The 7,715-nt window shown below is 38.9% G+C and overlaps 1 long non-coding RNA gene across 1 annotated transcript; it reads left to right on the forward strand.

Moving 5' to 3' along the window:
- Window positions 1–2,974: 2,974 nt before the first annotated feature.
- LOC109369774 lies at window positions 2,975–4,789 on the forward strand. The gene is made up of 2 exons (XR_002119234.2): window positions 2,975–3,485; window positions 4,472–4,789. It is a non-coding gene; the product is annotated as an uncharacterized LOC109369774 (long non-coding RNA).
- The last annotated feature ends 2,926 nt before the right edge of the window (window positions 4,790–7,715 follow it).

The following is a 7,715-nucleotide window of genomic DNA, read 5'->3' on the forward strand; positions in this document are numbered from 1 at the left end:
AGGTTTATGTGAGGGTGGAGTTGGGGTTGGTGACCTTAATAATTTAGGAGAAAATAGATGTGTGTGTAAATACAGAAATAGCCTCAGCCTCCTGAGATAAAACTCCTTAATTAGTGAGTTTCACTAATGATCTCAAATATCATCTGTGATAAGTCTTTTTACTCCACTTTCTAATTCAGTGGTCTATAAAGCAATTACAGTCAGAATCATCATTTCGTTTAATAGACTGTAGAGTGTTGTTGGTTTTTCTTCATTGTGGACAATGTATTTTTAATTAATCATGTAGTATGTTATTGGGTTTTGTTATTTATAACATAAAAGCTAGGGGTCACCACATGTGTAGTCCACTCAGCTATAACGTGTTGACTTTTTGATATATGTGTACCGTGCCTTGTTCTCTGCACTAAAACTGGGTCCTGAAAGGAGCGTGGTTGCAATTTTTTCCATTGCTGATGGGGTGGTTTTGTATGGCAGATCATACTGTAGGAACTGTTTGAGAAAAAGCTATTTTACTATTTTTTAGTTTTCACCTCAAAAGAATAACGTTTAAGTTATTTCATCAGTGCTTGCAAGTATAATTTCTTGGATCCTAATATATCTATGAAATGGGAGAAGGGAAAGCCTGCTTACAGAACTGTAAGCTCAGCACTGTTTCTTTCCCTGTGCAGACTCAGGGTGTGCGCTATCAGCTCTGCCACGTGGAAGCACTGCACGAGGTGGCTGGGGCTGCAGTGCTCTCCTGCACCAGACAGGGATGCTCCTGGGAGCCAGGTTTTTTGGGAACTGCTGGGAGCCCGTGGCTGGCATCAGTAGACCTTGGGAAAAGGCGGGTTTTGAAGTCTGCCCTGTTGTTTTTAGGGAACAAAGAGCATTCTGTGTACAGGAGACTTGCTGCAAGACGTAGGCTGGGACATGATGGTTATTCAGGACTGACTTACAGGTGATACTCAGCAGACAGAACATTGAGGAGATTCCCTGTGGAGCTGCACAGTCTGAGGGTGTTTAGTTGCTGCAGACATAAGGAATATTCAACCAAGCAGATGCACCTTTATGATCCTGCTGATAAACTTTTTTTTTTTTGGCAAGACTTGAGATTAATAGATTTTCGGTCTAAAATAATTTAACTTGTATTAAAATCATAAAACTGAGAGAATCTGGTGGTGAAAATAATACATTTTCTTTTACAGTCCTATAAGAATCTGCTATTTTTTGTGTGCACTCTATTACTTTTCATGTCTGTTAACAGATGTGGCAAGATGCTTGCATGATTTATAGGCTCCTTGCCTGACAGTCCTGGGGTAGTTAGCTGGTTTTATACATTGTTGTCATAATAGTTTGTGAATATTTTATTTGTTGCCAAAGTCTCTGTTCTCTCCTTGGATTATAGTCTCGTTAAGTTTCTAAAAGGACAAAGAGGGATAAGGCACTGAAGGGAGTCTAAGAGTAGCATTGTCAAAAACATCAAGCTGACATGTTTCTATTTTAAAAAATAGCTCAGCATGGTAGATACCAAGAGACAAATAGGTTTCCAAAATCAGATTCCTAAGCACCCACACCATTCTTGCCAAAGATTAATACTTCTGAATTTTGAGTGCTCCCATTTTAGTCCCCTTCCTGCTTTCCCAGTAAGCCTAGCTCTTTGAGCAACTGAGCCACGTAAAGCGTCATTGATTCCGATGAAATTTATTTTCATGTGTAATTAGATGTGCAAATAATCTTTATGAAGAACAAAGTCTAATGTGCTATGTGCTGTACAGCAGTACTTTCGTTGTCTGTTAGGTTTCTTCTTGAATTTTCATATGTCAACCATAGTTAATATAAATGTAATAATAATTTCTGAAGCACCACGTGTTTGCTGGGTTTTCTTCCAGTGAGGATAGCAAAAGGTTTGGTAATCCCACCCTATCCTTTCTAGGGATGAGACGACAACCACTGTTTGATGCAGTCAGCACTTGTTTGCCTGTGAATATCTGTGTATTTAGGACCAGCTGTCCCAGAGGCCCTCCTCCCACAGGCTGCCAGCAGGCAGACTTCTTGCAGCAGTTTCTGGCCCATTGCTGCACCTCAGAGCACGGCTGCAGCATTGCTTTTCGAGCTGCTCAAAGAACCCTTCAGCTACTTTTGCTCAGCAGACAGCCCCGTCCTGTTGATACTACAGGAGTTTTGTTCAGAGCTGCTTGGGTGGCTCCTGTGCTTTTCCTAACCTGTACAGGAAGGTGTGCTATATGAACATACAGAATTACTCATACCTGAGACATATGATATGTGTTCTTTGTACTTGTCATTGGTTATTAAAGTGAAGGTTACTACTTGCTCATAGTCAATAAAGTAATCTTTACAGAAGTGACTAGAAAAGGAGCAGAAAATGATGGCAAGCCCAGAGCAGCAGTGTTACAGCTTGGTGCTCAAAATAACAGTCAACAAAAGCTTAAATGACCTTACTCAGGCAGTGTTTATTCAAAAGTTTATGTTGAGTTGACTGACAATATATTTACATAATATATGAGTAGTATCATTTTAAAGTATATTCAGCATTCAACAAATAGTCTTTAAATTGCATATATCCTGAATAGCATGAGGAAGTGTGTTAGGCAGTGCAGCTGGGCACCCAGTCATTGGTACTTGCTGCTTTCCAGTGCTTAGTTCTGGGAGCCCTGTACTTTTTACAGAACCCTGGAATGAGGCTGTGGGGGCTGCCAGGGGCACACAGCTCCACCAGGCAGGGATGCAGGCTCAGCACCACACCAGCAGAGGATGCTCTGGCAGACACACTGGCTCTGCTTTGCCTTGCTGTGACAAAGTGTGGCCTTGGTATCTCCCAGGTTGTGTTTGGTAAACATCGTAATGGAAGAGTAAAGCTTAGAGCGTGCACTGGTAGAGGAAGGGAGGGAAAGAGGTTATTTTAGTAGGCGTATATCTCACATTGAGCATCTTCCTTGAGATGCCTGATTACTTGTGATCATCAAGTTTCTTTTTCAAGTTCCTTTCCTTTGTTTCAGTTGTCACTAAGAGGGAGTCTTAGGGAAGTAATTTGAAGTAAAATCTTGGTGAGCTCTGCTGTCTCTCTGACTTTAGAAAGCGAGAACAGTTTTTGCCATCCCTCTTATCCCCTTATTGAGGCATGAGGCTGAAGAGCTGTCCCAAATAATCTTCCACTGGAATATGTGCAATACCTCAAAAATACTTTTTCCCCAGCAGCTATGTTATACACCCTGTTGGCAAGGAAAACATGAAGCTGAGTAACAAATCCAATTCTTTCCTGTGTTCAGAAGTGACCTAAATGAGGCAGAACTTCACTAACGGCTATGAGAGTTTGGAGCAGATGAAACTTTCCCTGACAGCAAGCAGAGAGTGCTGTTATATCTCTTGTGAAATACTCACAGTAAAGCAATCTATTTCTCTTATGTTCATATAGGTGATCCAGTTGAAATCCAGTTGGACAGATCTGTGGATCTCTAGGATGACTTGGAGGCTACAAATGCAAGGTATTGGTTTACTGATGTTGAAAAATTGCAATTAGAGAATTTGAGGAGGAAAATGTTGTCTGTGAGAAATTTTGCAGGACTTTTTGGTGTTTGTGTTTAGTTTTTAGTTTTTGTCATCTTTTCCCAAAACTTAGGTAGTGCAATAATAAATAGATAATACAGTATATTATTTGAGATATTTTTTGCCTATGTTAAACATTCACAAATGTTGGAAGACTGTTATGCAAATGAATGAGAGAGAGCTTGGTGCCCACCTTTGGGTTTTGAAAAGATCCTGGAAGGGCAATCACAAATGATACATTCTCTGTGGCTTGTTGCTGTAGCATTCACCTCTTCTTGCTGCCATTAATATGTCCCTACTGGGTGGCAATAAGGAAAGCAGTGTAGTGATTGTATAGCACGGTACTTAACATTTTATTGCTGAAAAGGTAAAACTGGGCTGCACACCCGCTGTTAAGCCTCAATCTCACCTCTAAACCTTTCAGCTGATGTCAAGCCTTGGGATGATTCAATGCAACTTAAAAAGAAATATGGTACACAAGTGTTATAAGAGGAAAAAAGTTATAATATTTTTTCCTATTGAGGATGGAAGCAGGAGCCTGCTTTCCCTACTGCAATCTGCTGTAGAGATGCAGATTGCTAAAGAGCTGTAAAGGGGTGCACTTTAATAGGTAAGAACTCGGGTCTGTATTTAAGAGAAAGCCAGGCAAATCATGATCATATAAAAACATACAAAGCCAGGCAAATCATGATCATATAAAAACATACAAAGATGGCTTTATTTCAGGAAATAGAATGGACATTACAATAGATTCTATTCTGGGTAACATCTGTTTGGAATGTGTACATATTGCATTTGGTGTGCGTGTTTTCCTGCTCTCTTGAGAAGGAACTGGGGTCTTGAGTTAACCTTGTTTCATATATATACTCCTATTATTACAGATTACACAAATTTAAAAGACAAATCTACTTTCTCTGATTGACAGGAAACAAAAAACAACTTTTTATCTTCAACATCTGGAGGATGCTGTCAGGACAAAACAGTTTATTTATACTTTTCTTTCAGAAAAAAATATGTATTCACTGTTCATTTCATTGTCATTTTTCAAAGCATTACAACTCATTGCATGAGTGTAAATCATGATGATTTATATTCTCCTGATATTTTCCATGCAGTAGTTATCCCAGTAAGTGCTAAGTGATACTATTCTTATATATACTGTAAAGTATTTTTGCTCAAGGACTTAAATGGTCTAAGAGAGCAAAGGTCATCAATACATCTTAAAAAAAAAAAAAGAAAAAAAGAAAAAATATACTAATTTGCTTTTGACTCTGTCAGTGCTTGAGGTGAAGTCTTTCCTCTTCTTAAAAAGTTCTGCCTGTGGCTCTGTTGGAGGAGTCATGTTCTGCAGCCTGGCTGCCTGCTGTACTCCCACTGGGGCTGCGGGCACAGCGGAGCGCTCTAATGGGACTGGATTGATGCCGTGCGTGCCTGTCCGAATGTGTCAAGGTCAAATGAAACAATCTGAATGAAGATAATCAAAGTGTAATATGTTTGTTATGGGAATGACACCAAGGCTGAGTCTATCATATCTTCTAAAGGAATTTCCTAATGTGAAAGCAGTGGGCTAGTTATGGACGAAAGGACATTGAGGAAAGAAGAGAGGGGCAAAGATGGTCACTCTTGGTGGACCATTGTATTTGAAAGAACATGGAAGCCTTTTACATCCCTGAAAATGGCACGTTTGTGTAGAAATGTGAGAGATGGTAATAACTTGGCAGAGAATCACTGAAGGAAGCTGAACAAAGCAAGTTGGAGACTTGCTACGATGTATGTACCAGAGCAGACTGGGAAGGCAATGGGAGCCTCAGGGAAATTGCATCTCCATGAGCGGAAATAGCACATGGGCACAAACTATGTCCGTTTTTTTGCTGTAACGTGACTGACTTTTCACTGCAGCACTTCCAGTCCTGATCCGATGGCTCAGAAGGGATCTCCAGGCAAGACATCAGACCGCTGTGACTTTGTACTTAATCTTTCTCTAACCCCAAAGCGAACTACTCAGATTTGATTAAAGTGTAATGTGTTCTAGCCAGTCTTTATCTCATTTCAGGCATTTATTTCATGTATTCCCAACCCTAGTTTAGGTGTCTAGAAAGGACTGACTGGAGAGCTCAGGGACACTTCAGAACTAATAGGACTAAGATTAATCACCTATAACTAACTATTTGAAGAGAATGAGTTGTTAAATTGCTCTATCATGTCATACTAAGTAAAATATATTATTTTGAGTGGAATGGAAGCAGTTTGAGAACACAAAAAACTTTCCCAAAGCTATAAAATTAGATGTAAAGCAAGAGACTGACTTAAAACTAAAATATACGGGCAGAAAAAAAGCACAAGTTGAATATAAAAATAGAATGGTTGTTTGATGATCTGAGGTAAATTTAATGTTTTTGAACAATGAATTTACAGTTGTTTGAATATTGTTGTGGTCACTCAATGAAGATTGATAACTATGCAACAATATTATTGAGTCTGCTATTTTAACAGACTTTGAAACTCAGTAGGCAAAGGAAGTTGAAACGAGCGGAGTTTCAGAAGAATGTTTTTGAATGTGCTATTTGTAAAAGTGAAACATGAATTTAGAGTCCTATGAAAGCCCAGTAAGTATACTCAGTACGTTCAGTGTATGTTCAATGGCATGGCACAATCGTATGATGAGTATGGATCATCCTCAAACCTGTTGATACTGCCTTTCTTCTCAGGCAATATATTTAATACTTCCTTCTCAAAACCTCCTAACACAGCCAGTTGGCTTCAGCTCCTGTTTCTTTCTGTTTAAAAATAATCTGTCCCCATGTCTCCTGGGTTTTATTGAGGTTAGTGGGATTTACTCAATGTATGAGATCTTTATCTTGTAAAATGCTCTCAGAATCATTTCTGTTTACTCTTGCCCTTCGTGTGTTGAGCAGCATGTAATTGTGTCCTTGAGGCTATCCAAGGGGTGCTGACAGTGAAAAAAAAACATGGAAGTAGTGTTGGGAAGTTGTGGCCAAGGTTGCCTTGAATGTGAACTGGTCTTGTCAGCTACAGGAACCACAGAAAGTCTGTGTCAACTGCATCATTCCTATATTGCTATTAAACGGAATACTGCAAATATAGTGAGATACGGTTGTCTGGAATTTTGGAAAGTTTAAGTCAGCCACTTTCTGTCTTCCATCATACAGGTAACAATCTCTATGGTATTGTGTTTAATCTGCACTGAAATGTAGCAGAAAAATTATAAACATTCTTTTTTTTTTATGTGAATACAGACCTCTGTCAGAATACCACCACTGTATCTGTTGTGTGCTGTTTCTGGCTTCTGTTTGCTTGTTTCCTTTGAGTTTTTCTCACTTTCGTTTTAGACGTTACTTGAATGATAAAAGCAAGGTATTTGGTTTGCATTCCCTCCTTGTTCATCATCACCAACAGTCTCTCTAGTTTGGAAAAGCACATTAAACATATTGACATATTCCTTTTTACTGTGCTTGATGTGCTTAATGATAAATGCTTCTTCACTCTCTCTAGATTAAATAGATTCATGGTCTTTGTTACTTCTCATACATACTAAAAGAATAAATGAGTAGGTAATAAACAATAAAGGTAAGTGAATGAGGGGGCTGAGATGACTTGCCAAACTGTTCTAAGTTGTAACCTTTCAGGTATTTTGAACTTCAGGGAAGGATAATAGAAAAAGGTTGTTCTATTTTGAAGTCTTTCCAGACCTAGGAGGGAAGGTTATTTCCAAAACCAAATATGATTTGTGCTGTCTGATTCCAGAAGTCAGAGTTCAGCATCCTTTAATAGCCAAATTCTCATTGACCTCAAAGAGAGCTTTGTAGGAGAAAGGACTGTGGAATTCAGTTCACAGTCATTTCTGTTCTTTTTTAATAAGGAAAAGTCTTGGCTGGCTAACACTGTGCATTCTGCTGAAATACTGGTTCATCATTTATAGAGTAAATGTACTGTTTAATATTAAAGAAATGATTCAGACTTTTAGTAGCAAAGTTCTTTCAGGTTATTGAACTAGCATTATAATTTCTGTTCTACTGGTGTTACAAATGAAGTTCTGCTGGATGGTCATGAGCAATTAGTACTAGGTTGAGTTTTGACCACTTCTTACTACCAAGATTTCTGTTTTTCAGTGCTGGTTTGGCACTCAAATTACCAAGCATTTTCCAGCT

The sequence above is a fragment of the Meleagris gallopavo genome, chromosome 13 (assembly GCF_000146605.3).
Source record: "Meleagris gallopavo isolate NT-WF06-2002-E0010 breed Aviagen turkey brand Nicholas breeding stock chromosome 13, Turkey_5.1, whole genome shotgun sequence".
Lineage (NCBI taxonomy): Eukaryota > Metazoa > Chordata > Aves > Galliformes > Phasianidae > Meleagris > Meleagris gallopavo.